Source organism: Gopherus evgoodei, chromosome 1 (genome assembly GCF_007399415.2).
Source record: "Gopherus evgoodei ecotype Sinaloan lineage chromosome 1, rGopEvg1_v1.p, whole genome shotgun sequence".
In the NCBI taxonomy this organism is placed as follows: Eukaryota; Metazoa; Chordata; order Testudines; family Testudinidae; genus Gopherus; species Gopherus evgoodei.
In genome coordinates, this window is record NC_044322.1 from 12,618,891 (window position 1) to 12,632,361 (window position 13,471).

The following is a 13,471-nucleotide window of genomic DNA, read 5'->3' on the forward strand; positions in this document are numbered from 1 at the left end:
TGCCTGTGTTGGGGGGCAATAGAGATGTGAAAGTAGGTGTCCTGCATATCGAGGGCAGCATACCAATCTCCGGGATCCAGAGATGGGATAATGGTTCCAAGGGATACCATGCGGAACTTCAACTTCACGATATACTTGTTGAGTTCCCGCAGGTCGAGGATGGGCCTGAGGCCGCCCTTGGATTTGGGGATTAGAAAAAGACGGTTACTCACCTTTGTAACTGTTGTTCTTCGAGATGTGTTGCTCATATCCATTCCAGTTAGGTGTACGCGCCGCGCGTGCACATTCGTCGGAAAACTTTTACCCTAGCAACTCAGTGGGCCAGCAGGTCGCCCCCTAGAGTGGCGCCATCATGGCGGTTGATATATACCCCTGCCGGCCCACCCGCTCCTCAGTTCCTTCTTGCCGGCTACTCCGACAGTGGGGAAGGAGGGCGGGTGTGGAATGGATATGAGCAACACATCTCGAAGAACAACAGTTACAAAGGTGAGTAACCGTCTTTTCTTCTTCGAGTGATTGCTCATATCCATTCCAGTTAGGTGAATCCCAAGCCTTACATAGGCGGTGGGGTCGGAGTGAAATGTGGCAGAATGAAAACTGCCGAGCCAGAGGCTACAGCCTCTCTTGACTGTCGAACCAGGGCATACTGCGAAGCAAAGGTATGGACCGAGGACCAATGGAGCTGCGCGACAGAGCTCGTGGGTAGGAACACGAGCCAGCAAGGTGGCAGATGAAGCCTGAGCCCTGGTAGAGTGTACGATGATGTGGCTTGGGGAAATATGAGCCAAATCATAATAAGTGCAGATGTACGCCATCACCCAAGATGAAATCCTCTAAGAGGAAAAAACAAGCAAGCCCTCCCTTTGGCCCGCTACCGTGACAGAGCTGGGCCACCTTACGAAATGGTTCTGTCAGCGCAATATAAATGCGAGCACTCCACAGATGTTCAAGGAGTGCAATGGTTGTGCCCATTGCGTTGAGCTGTGGGTAACATGAAAGGCCGAAACCACCTTAGGGAGGAAAGCCGGGTGCGGTCATAACTGCACCTTGCCTCTGTGAAACCTAGTGTACGGCGGAACCACCGTAAGAGCTCTGAGCTTGGAGACCCGTCTGACCGATGTAACAGCTACGAGGAAAGATGTCGTCCAAGACAAGTATAGCAGAGGGCCAGTCGTGGACGGCTCGACTGGGGGAGACATAAGTCTGGTTAAAACTAGGTTGAGGTCCCAGGTCGGGGCTGGGCAGCGCACCCGAGGGTGCAAGCGCTCCAAGCCCTTGAGGGACCTTGAACCCATAGAGTGTGAGAACACGGAACGTCCACCTTAGCCTGGCTGAAGGTAGAGATGGCTGCTGAGTGTATCCTCAGCGATGATACCGCCAGGTCCTGCCGCTGAAGGGCAGAGGCAGGCCAAATAGAGGGGATCGAGACCTCAGCAGGAGCAAGATCGAGCTTATTGCAGCTGTAGAAGAACGCTTCCACCTGGCCCGGTACGTTGACCAGGTGGAAGGCTTCCTGTCACCCCGGCTCAGTTACGCAGCAGCCACACCGTGAGGCGAAGAGGCTGCAGGTCCGAGTGACGAAGCCTGTCGCTGCCCTGAGAGATGAGGTCTGGATGGGGTGGCAGGGTAACTGGGTCTGTTATTGACAGGCCGAGCAACGTGGTATATCAGTGCTGCCTGGACCACTCTGGAGTGATCATGAAGATGCGCGCTCTGCCCTTGCGGAGTTTGAGCAGGACCTTATGAACCAGTGGGAACAGTGGGAAGGCATAACGAAGTTGGCCTTTCCCTGGCACCAGGAATGCGTCCAAGATCGATCCCGAGGAGAGACCTTGGAAGGAGCAGAACATCTGGCATTTTTTGCTCTCGCGGTGAGCGAACAGGTCTATGTGAGGAAACATCTCCACTTCTGGAAAGCAGAGTGATCAGTCGTAAGACAGGAAAGACCTGCTGAGTCAAAGCGCCACGACGTTCCGAACGCCTGGGAGAAAGGACGTCACCAGCTCCATTGAGTGGGCCATGCAAAAGACCCGGAAATGGATGGCCTCCTGACAAAAAGGGGGGGGGGACCATGTCCCTCCCTGGATATTCATGAAGCACATGGCCGTTGTGTTGGCTGTAAACACCGAGATACAACGGCCTCGCAGCTGCCGCTGGAACCCCTGGCACACCCAGGTGGACTACTCTCATTTTTGGGGCATTGATGTGGAATGCCAGCCCCCGAGAAGACCAAAGGCCTTAAGCTGAGAGGTGACTACCATGACCATAGGCTCCCTGTCCGGGTGGTACGCCGAGGTGAGCCGGACTTGGAGAGGACGGAGGCGGAGCTTGGCGTGTTTGGTTACAAACTTGCGGGCAACCATGGACTCAGGAGACTGAGACAAGTACGAGCCGAGGTCGTTGGGAAAGCCTGTAGAGCTCAGATGATTGTTGCCATCGCCTAAAACCGCAGTTGTGATAAGCAGGCTCCGGCTAGGTACGAGACTAGGATAGCCCCAAGGAAGTCCAACCTCTGCGTGGGAACCAGAGTGGATTGCTCTATAGTAATCATCAGGCCTTGACCTGTGAATAAGACCGTGACGATGCCCACGCGCTGAGTGGTTTGTGTCTCAGAGTCTCCTCGGATAAGCGAATCATCCAGATACGGAAAAACGCATATCCGCCATCAGCGAAGGTAGGCGGCGACTATGGCCGTAAACCAGAAGTACTGACAGTTGGCTAGAAAGCGGAGATATCTCCTGTGCGGAGGGAAGATGGCGTTGCGAAAGTACGCGTCCTTCATATCCAGGGCGGCGTAGTAGCCCCCAGGAGGCAAGGATGGAATAATGGTTCCCAGGGATACCGTGGAACAAATTAGAGGGGGTACTTATGCTCCACCGTGCGCAGGACCCAGCGACCTGAAATTAACTGGGGCCACGCCAGGAGAAAGCGGGATTGGGATCCCGGGCTGTGACTGGTACACCGCCCTCAGGCGCACCTTGGAAGGTTCGTCTTTGGTCCCAGTGGTAATTGCGAGGGACCTTGACCTTGGCTCTTTAGGGGTCCTGACGTTCGTCTGCGACCACCTTGGCCTCGCCGTTTGCCAAAGACCCGTCTCTGGCTAGGCATAGAGTATGGCGGCTGGGGACAGAAAGGCCTGCGCTTGGTCGCTAGCATATGCATGCTGAGAGAGCGCATTAGGACCCTATTACCCATCAGGCTTCGCAGCCTGGGGCTGTCCTTGCCGCGAAGAGGCCTGTACCAACAAAGGGTAAATCCTGAATGGCATACTGCAGCTCTGGCCGGAGGTTTGAAACCTGAAGCCATGAGATTCACCTCATGGCGACACCAAAGGCCAGAGTCCTGGCTGCAGAGTCTGCTGCATCCAACGAGGCCTGGAGGGACGCTCTGGGTACCTTTTTCCCCCCCGTCCTCCAAGACGGCAGCGAACTCTTGGCGGGAGTTTTGAGGGAAAACTCCATAAACTAAACTACCTTCACCCAGGTGCTACAATTATCGCAGCTAAGCAAGGCTTGTTGCTTTGCTACCCAGAGCTGCAGGGCCTCTGCAGAGTACACCTGGCGGCCAAGCAGGTTCATTCGCCAAGCCTCCTTCGGTTTTGGGGCTGGCGCCCGCTGGCCATCATATCAGAATCGTGGTCCTGAGCATAAGATCTGCGCATGTGAGATGACACGGATGCGTGTCCGGATGACCATGGAGGTACTAAAAGGCGGCACAGGCAGAGTCTCTGACTCTATCGGACCTTGCCCAACTCGGCACCGGGGACCGGCATCGGGAGGCGCACCGGTACCTGGAACGAGATCCAGACCCGCAACCAGAACGGTGCCGGGAGGTCGACCGAGATCTCGAGGCTCGGGGAGAGGCTACAGGAGTCAAGGTACCTGTCGCGGTGCCGGGAGTCGGAACGGCGCCGATAGCAGCTCGGCGAACGGGATACCGACCGGTGCAGCGAGTGCGACCAGTACCGATGAGGAAAAACAGCACCGGGACTGTAAGTGGTGTCAGACGTGCCGACAGGACCTGGAGTGTCTGCGGGACCGTGATCATGAACGGTGCCACTCTGCTGTGCTGACAGAGGACGGTCACATGAAGAGACTGTATTACCCACACCGGCGGTGCCGGGGTCAGGCAGCATCGACTCTGTCATAGCAATGAGATCCCTCGCCGCTGGTAATGTCTCCGGCGTGGAGGGAACAGCAGGCTCAACCACAGTGCATACTGGGGAGCTGTCAGGCACCGGATTCGACGGCCCTCGTGGGACCGGGATCGACGGTACCGAGGTCATCAGAGCTTCGGTAGGTGTCGGTGCCGGGCGATCCGAGTTAGATGAGCTGTCTGGCTACGGTGCCGTCGGCACTGAAGCAGCAGGAGCAATAAGCTCAACCACGGCGCGTGCCGGGGAGCCGTCAGGCACCGGATTTGACGGCCCTTGTGGGGCTGGAATCTACGGTGCCGACGTTGTCGGTGCCTCCGAGGTGTCGGTGCCGGGCGATCCGACTAGACGAGCCCTCTGGCTGCGGTGCCGTTGGCACGGAAGCAGCAGGAGCAGTAGCTCAACCACGGCGCGTGCCGGGGAGCCGTCCGGCACCGGATTCTACGGCCCTCGTGGGACCGGGATCGACGGTGCCGACGTTGTCGGTGCCGCAGCAGGTGTCGGTGCCGGGCGATCCGACTAGACGAGCCCTCTGGCTGCGGTGCCGTTGGCACGGAAGCAGCAGGAGCAGTAGCTCAACCACGGCGCGTGCCGGGGAGCCGTCCGGCACCGGATTCTACGGCCCTTGTGGGACCGGGATCGACGGTGTCGACGTCATCGGTGCCGCAGCAGGTGTCAGTGCCGGGCGATCCGACTTAGACGAGTTCTCTGGCTGCGGTGCTGTTGGCACGGAAGCAGCAGGAGCAGTAGCTCAACCACGGCGCGTGCTGGGGAGCCGTCAGGCACCGGATTCTACGGCCCTCGTGGGACCGGGATCGACGGTGCCGATGTCGTCGGTGCCGCAGCAGGTGTCGGTGCCGGGCGATCCGACTAGACGAGCCCTCTGGCTGCGGTGCCGTTGGCACGGAAGCAGCAGGAGCAGTAGCTCAACCACGGCGTGTGCCGGGGAGCCGTCAGGCACCGGATTCTACGGCCCTTGTGGGACCGGGATCGACGGTGCCGACGTCGTCGGTGCCGCAGCAGGTGTCGATGCCGAGCGATGCGACTTAGACGAGCTCTCTGGCTGCGGTGCCGCTGGCACGGAAGCAGCAGGAGCAGTAGCTCAACCACAGCGCGTGCCGGGGAGCCGACAGGCACCGGATTCTACGGCCCTTGTGGGACCGGGATCGACGGTGCCGACGTCGTCGGTGCCTCAGTAAGTGTCGGTGCCGGGCGATCCGACTTAGACGAGCTCTCTGGCTGTGGTGCAGTTGGCACGGAAGCAGCAGGAGCAGTAAGCTCTACCACGGCGCGTGCCGGGGAGCTGTCAGGCACCGGATTCAATGGCCCTGGGGGACTGGAATCGACGGTACCGATGTCGTCGGTGCCTCTGCGGGTGCCGGTGCCGGGCGATCTGACTTAGACGATCTCTCTGGCTGCGATGCAGGTGGCACGGAAGCAGCAGAAGCAGGGGGCTCAACCACGGCGGGTGCCAGGGAGCCGTCAGGCACCAGCAGGAATCGTAGGCTTTCTCGACCTCGGAGGAAGGGAGCGGTGCCGAGTCGACTTTGGTGCCGGCGACGGCTGGTGCCGAAAGGCCGTGGCAGTACCGGCGAGGTCCGGTGCCGAGGAGGCACTTCTACCAGCCGCTTGATCATCGCTCGGCGCCCAAGGTGGAGGGGTAAGTGAAAGTCCCGCTCCTTTTTGTTCTCGGCTTAAAAGCCTTGCAAATGGGGCACTTAGCTGTCAAGCGTGATTCCCTGAGGCACTTCACACAGGAGCCGTGTGGATATCCCTTCGGCATCGGCTTCTGGCAGGCCGAGCCCATTTTAAACCCGGTGAGCCGTGCATGGGCTCCGGCACCAGGTTCATGGAAGGGGCTACTTCCTGAACCCCGCTAACAATTACTAAACTAACTATGTTAGCAAGGAAAAAACGTATAAGTATACAAATATATATATAAAAGGATTATAACTGCATAACTATATACGAGAACTACGAGTAGCTAGGGAAGTGGAGGTCAGCTAAGCCGCACTCCACTGTTCCAACGACCGACACGGGCGGTAAGAAGGAACTGAGGAGCGGGTGGGCCGGCAGGGGTATATATCAACCGCCATGATGGCGCCACTCTAGGGGGCGACCTGCCGGCCCACTGAGTTGCTAGGGTAAAAGTTTTCCGACGAATGTGCACGCGCGGCGCGTACACCTAACTGGAATGGATATGAGCAATCACTCGAAGAAGAAGTAGCGGGAATAAAACCCCTTGCCCTTCTCGTTGTCTGGCACCGCCTCTATGGCTCCCTTGGCAAGGAGCGCGTGCACTTCCTGACGGAGGAATTGCTCGTGAGAGGGGTCCCTGAAGAGGGACGGGGATGGTGGATGGGAGGGAGGGGGCGAAGAAAGCTGCAGGCGATAACCGGCCTGCACCGTACGCAAGACCCAACGGTCCGACGTTATACAGGTCCACGCCGGGAGGAAAAAGGAAAGGCGGTTGGAAAACTGCGGGGAGGGATCCGGAGGGGAAACTGGTACTGCGCCCTCGGGCGCACCTTCAAAATGAAGGCTTAGGCCCTGGAGGGGCCTTGGTGGAGCCTTGGTTCTGCCCCGTTTGTCCACCAGACTGTCTGCGGAGGTTGTTCCTGCCACGGCGCCTCGAAGGGTCCTGTCGCAGGCGGAACGGAGGATATGGCCGCCGTTGCTGCTGCTGATTTTGCTGCCTGAATGGCCTGCGTTGCGTCGCCGGCGTATGCATGCCCAGCGACCTTATGATGACTCTATTATCCTTCAGATTTTTGAGTCTAGGGTCTGTTTTATCTGAGAACAGCCCCTGGCCTTCGAAGGGGAGGTTCTGGATCGTGTGCTGGAGCTCCGACGGAAGGCCAGAGACCTGCAGCCAAGAGATCCGGCGCATCGTGAGCCCCGAAGCTAGGGTCCGAGCAGCCGAGTTGGCAGCATCAAGGGAGGCCTGTAGCGATGCTCTAGCTACTTTCTTGCCCTCGACCAGGATGGTGGAAAATTCCTGGCGTGCCTCCTGGGGCAAGAGCTCCGTAAACTTCTCAGCCGCTACCCAGGTATTGAAGGAGTATCGGCTGAGGAGGGCCTGCTGGTTGGATACCCGGAGCTGCAGCGCCCCAGCTGAATAGACTTTTCTGCCCAGGAGGTCCATCCGCCTCGCCTCCTTTGACTTGGGCGCTGGGGCCTCTGGCCCGTGGCGCTCCCTATCGTTCACTGACTGGACCACCAACGAGCAGGGGGTCGGGTGAACGTACAAGTATTCGTATCCCTTAGAGGGGGCCATGTACTTACGCTCCACCCCTCGAGCGGTCGGAGGGATGGAGGCCGGTGACTGCCAGATGTTAGTGGCATTAGTCTGGATGGTTTTAATGAAAGGTAGGGCCACTCTGGTGGGTGCATCTGCTGAAAGGATGCTCACCACCGGGTCCTCAACTTCCAACACCTCCTCCGCCTGTAAGTTTAGGTTCTGTGCCACTCGGCGGAGGAGGTCTTGGTGCGCCCTCAAATCCAGTGGAGGGGGACTGGAGGACGAGGTACCCGCCACTGCCTCATCCGGAGACGAGGACGAGGACACCCCCGGCACCAAAGCGTCCACGGGGGGATCTGTGAGGGGCTGCTCCTCTACTTCCAGAGGGAGCTCTGGGTCCCGGTGAGTCCCCTCTGTTTCCGGGGAGGGAGGAGGTCGAGACACTGTCGCCTCCGGAGGTCTGCGCTCCGCTACAGGGCGGGGGGTAACCTGTTGCGGACCTTGGGTCTGGGAGTATGCCCATGGGGTCCAGAACCCCCACTGTGGAGGCCCCCGTTCTTGTGATGGATCTTGGAACAGGGCCTCGTGTCTGCCCTGTGCCAGGGCATAGGCACTATCCGCGTGGGACGAGACTGACGGCTCCCTAGAAGGCCAGGGAGGAGCTGAGCTTGGATAGTATACAGCTCTATGCGCCGTGACTGACGTTCCCCTCGGTGCCGAGGCTCGGTGCCGTGACTGACCTCGGTACCGGGATCGGGACCGAGAACGGCGTGATGCTCTGTGCCTCGAGCCCGACCGGGATCGGAAGCGATGTCGGTGCCAGGAGCGGGACCGTGATCTTCGTAGAGTACGGTGCCGGGACGGCAGCGGAGACCGGGACCTACCACCAGCGCGGTGCCAGGAGGTCGACCGGGTTCGGGACCTGCCACCGGTTTGGTGCCGGGAGGTCGACCGTGGAGCCGAACGCCGAGGCGATCGGCTCCTGGAATCTCGGTGCCAGTGGTGAGATGAGCCCAACCGGGACCGTGCGGATGGTGATCGGTGCCGCGAGTACGACCGGTACTGTCTGGGCGACCGGTGCCGGGACTCCGAGCGGCGCACCGAGCGAGAGCGTTCACGTCTCTGGGGTGATCGGTGCCGGGACTCGGGAGACGGCGCTCGGAGCATCGGCTTGCCCCTGGAAGTTAAGCATCCCAGGGGTGCCGGCTGAGGCTGAGCTGGCTCCGTCAGCGCGATTAAGTCCCGAGCCGAAGCGAAAGTTTCCGGCGTCGATGGGACCCTGAGCTCAACCACCGATCTCATGGGGGAGCTAGGTGGGGCTGGACTCGACGGGCCTTCCGGGCCCGGAGTCGACAGCGGTCCTGCAGGCGGTGCCGCGGCTAAGGCAGGAGCCGGGCGGTCCCCTTGGGCCTGCCTTGATGGTGTCGCAGACGCCGAGGGACGTAGATCTGCTCCCGGTGCCAGAGATGGTCGGTGCCGAGGAGTCTTGCCAGTGCCGGCGCGGTCCGGTGCCGGTGTAGAGCCGGCCGACTGCACCGCCGGTGCCGGAGACAGAGCCGCTTCCATCAGGAGAGCGCGGAGTCTTTGGTCTCTCTCCTTTTTAGTGCGAGGCTTAAAGGCCTTGCAAATGCGGCACTTGTCGCTAATATGCGATTCCCCTAGGCATTTGAGGCACGCGTCGTGGGGATCGCTCTTGGGCATCGGCTTCTTGCACGCCGAGCACTGCTTGAAACCCGGCGAGCCAGGCATGGGCCCGGCCGGGTGCCGGGGAGGGCAACGGCCCACCCGCCGGACTATCTACACTTAACTATTAACTATTAACAACACTTAACTAAGAACTATCTACAAGTTAAACGACGATCAGGAGAGCTAGGGACGTGGAGGTCAGCAAGCCGCACTCCACAGTTCCAGCAACCGACATGGCAGTAAGAAGGAACTGAGGAGCGGGTGGGCTGGCAGGGGTATATATCAAGTGCCATAGTGGCGCCACTCTAGGGGGCGACCTGCCGGCCCACTGGAGTTGCTAGGGTAAAAAAGTTTCCGGCAGATGTGGACGCACGCCGCGTACACCTACCTGGAATGGATATGAGCAATCACTTGAAGAAGAACTGTCCATATCACTGTAGCCACCATCACCACATTTGGCACTAATCAGCAATTTCACTAGTGGAGCCAAAAGCTAAATGGATGTTGAGATTCAACTAAGCTTCCTGAACGAACTGGTACTTTAAAGGGGTGGTGTAAGAGGAATGCTGCACTACACTGATCATACTGTATCCATTCAATGGTTACATTTAGGACTTTGAGCTCCAGTGGTGTTATTCTGGCCCCTTTGGTGAACAAAAAATTCACATGCAGTTTTTTAAAGAGGAAAAAAAAAATGACACTGGTTTCATGCATGGGTTTCTCAATTTTTCAAGTGCCACCTGCAACAAAGCACAATTAGATAGCCAGGGATCCAGGACACAAATTATGGATCTGGAATCCTCTCAAGTTCAAGAGTGACTGAATCTAAGATTTTTATTTATGCCCATCTCCAAGTCAGACGGACAAGATTTACACTGTACCTCTTCCCCAGTACATAATAATTCCTTTGTAGAATATATCATAATTGAGCAGTTGGTTCTGTACAGTATCTGGCGATGTTGAACCATTCTGAGTCATTTGATGTTACTCATTCTGTCTCTGAGCTCCTTCTGGCCTCCTGATGCTGCGCCCACACTGTTCCCCACAGGAAATGATCACAGAGAGAGACATCAGCTCCACTCTGCACATGTATGACATTAATCACTGCTGACTAGTATTGCTAATGAAGAAGAGCTCTCCCCTCTCTCTCTCCCTCTCCTGTTTAACCACGTGTGTACCTTGCTACAGAATAACACAGAGCCAAAATGAAATCCTAATAGTAAAAAACAAAACAAACCATACTTACCTGGACTGCTTTGCAACAGTCAGAAGCTGAAAAAAATGTCTGTTGCTTTTAAAATAGGATGGAACTCCTCTTTCACACAGACCTCTTTTTACATGTTATCAGCCAGTTGTAGTGTAATCCTGCTCAGAAAACAGTAAGAAGTAGTTTCCACCTAGTGGGAAGGGAATCCATACAGATACTTCAAGCTTTTTCCATTGCAACCCAGCAAAATAATGTCCCTTCATCTCACATGCCCTGATCCAGGATTGGGACTAGTGACATGTTTAACATTAACAATGAATTGTATTAGGGCTTTATTGGATCAGGGTCACAGACTCTACCACCGCTCTCGTACTGACCTGAATGATGAACTCAAGATCGATCCTCTGAGGTCACCCGTGGTACACCAACACTGCCCACACATCCATTGTGAGTGTTCTAACCTGCAGGACAGCTCAAACTGCTCAAAACCCTAGTCTTTGACAGGATGACAAACTCCTGGATTCAGACCAACAGAGTTATAGGACATCCTATGGAACTTAGGCAGATAGCAGTGGAGAGGCTGGTACATCACTAAGTTAGGGAGATACTGTAGGAGACAGGGATAAGGAAGTTACTGTCTTGGAAAGCCTTAGGCTAGGTCTTCACAGCAGAGTTAACTTAGGTTCTTTACACTCTAGTTAATCCAGTGAGAGCAGCCACACTATGAAATAACACTGGAGCTGCACTGATGACTGGGTTAACAGCACAAACCGATCGTGTTAGCAATTAGCAAGTGGCTCTAATTCAAGCGATAGCTTATACCCCTGGCGGGCCAGCCAATCTGAGTTAAAAGAACCACTTGAGCCAAGGGTTTTGTGTGTGGATGGGTCTCAAGTTCGAGGCAAGAGTCAAGTTATAACAGTTGAGTTACCTCTACAGCGAAGATAAGCACTTAATCTAGCAAATGCACTCGCCTGCCTGAAAAGACTGGGACCAGCTGAGTCACAGCATCTCATGGTCTTCCATGCCTGCTGCCTGCGTGCGTGGTTGTGTGTATGTGGACTATTATACATGTCATATAACCAACACCGTTGGAGCTGTCTTCCCCAGGCCAAGAGGATGGATTCTGATGGTAGTTACTAACCAAAGTAAGCCTTCTCCCCAAGGCCATTGGCACTTGTGCAAACCTGCTTCTGAATGTGAAGAACCAAATATTTCATTTTGCAAAAAACACAATTATGGCCTAACTATAAACCTGCCCAGAAGGCTTGGGATTTACAGACATTAGATGTCAATATTGCTTATTTATTTTGGATAATTAATGAACATAAAAATTGCTGACATTAACCTGCAATGGAAAAACTGGTTTTAATGAACCCCATAAAACCTGCTATTCATGGCAGCTTCATAAAGCTCCATATTGAGTTCAGCTAAAGGCTGTAGCTTTTATCAATACTGTCAACAATTAATATTGACTAACAAAGGTATCCTGTAGACTGAGTCATTGCATTATGTTGCTGTACACATCTCATGTCCTCTGAAACATTTCTCCCATAAATCTAGGGTTTCTCAAAATAGCCTGCTTGATAGTTTAGGATATAGAAGCCCAATTGCCAAAGAAGAAAAACCAACAACCTTCAAATTTTCTAGACCAAACTTTTAAAGTGGCCTCAAGCAGGCTTCCATCTCTGCAACTGTAGCGTCAGAGATGCAAGTCATTTGCTTGTGAAAATGTTACAAACTTTTATTTGAACAAACAAGCGACAGAATGTACATGCACATAACTCAGTTGTGTTCATTTTAGGCCTGCAGACAGCATGGTAATGAGAGTGATCTGGTAGATATGTATTAGACATATGTGACTGTATATCCTATCAATTTCGGGCACCAGTGCTAACGTGTAACAATTTCACATGCAAGTGATTTTGATGTGCAAAGTTGCATTTGCACATCAAATGAGACCACATTATAGAAGCCTGGATCCATTTTTTAAAGATGTTTTGCTGAAAAACACTCTAGGAGACTACTGTAGTTCCTCCCCTCTTTCTGTGAAAAAGCCTAAACCTCTGTGGTTTGCTTTTCTTAGCGGGCATGAGTAAAAGAGAAAGCTGAAGGACAGGATCACAACTGCTCAGATACCATGGAAAGGGATGCGATAAGGATCGGACTACAAGAGAATGGAAAAGAGACGTAAGGTTTTGGTTTTGTTTATTAATAAAGACCTAACAGGGTGTCCAAAGTCAAGATCCTATAAGTCACCCAACAGTTCCACAGGTCACTTAGCAAAACACTAGACAACGTAGCCCAAAGCTGGAACTAAAACTGCTGATTTTGCGACTCCATTTGCTCGCCTGCCAAAATGGGTGTGACCCTGCTGAGGATGCAGCTCTTAAGGAGTAAAAAAGTACTGTAAAGATAATGAAAAAACATATCAAACCATTCCTAAATCCCATTAACAGAGGGTTGTTATGTTTGAGCCTGTCTAACATATAACATTATCACTTAACAAAACCTTAATAGGCCTCAGCTGTAATTTTGTTGGAATTAAACAGAAAATCATGTGGGTGGCATACACCTTACCCTGTCGTGGCTTCCCAAGTAAAAATCATCATAATTTGTCACTAGAATACTCATATCAAGAAGCATAAAAAGAACAAACAATGCAGTCACTTCATGTCAGCCTTCATTGCCTGAGCCCAAGCTCCAGAGGGGCTAGCAGACAGCAGCTATATTAAGACGCAGCAATTAAATTAAAGGTGTAAAGGCACAGGGCTGTGTAAACACTAGGGTCAAACCACAATTGTATAAAAATTCTCTCTCCTTCCCACATGGACTCGCAGAATTGCTGACCAAAAAGCTCCTGTACCAGCCAAGCCCGCAGGAGTCTCTGCAGCTGAGGAGAGAAGGCTACAAAAATAAAAAAAATCATGACCTTCAGCTTTGAGTTCCCACAAAGAAAAGGTCTCTAAAAATATGTCACAGTCGCTTCCATCAGAGAGCAGCCAGCCTATTTACATAAACCACGCAACTATTGTCAAGGAACCAGACAGGAAGGGAGGAAAACTATCGGCCCAAAAATATGCACAAGAGATGAGCATGGAAGGAGGGGAGATTTCAGTGCTTTTTGTTTGAAATGCTCCTATGAAGAGCAGATGGGGTATTACATGGCCACTTACTGATCTCC

At 54.3% G+C, this 13,471-nt stretch overlaps 1 protein-coding gene across 6 annotated transcripts in view; it reads right to left on the reverse strand.

Moving 5' to 3' along the window:
• The window catches only part of TENM4 (teneurin transmembrane protein 4), a 546,329-nt gene that overhangs the window by 450,347 nt on the left and 82,511 nt on the right, over window positions 1–13,471 (reverse strand). The gene's annotated exons all lie outside the window — the stretch shown is intronic.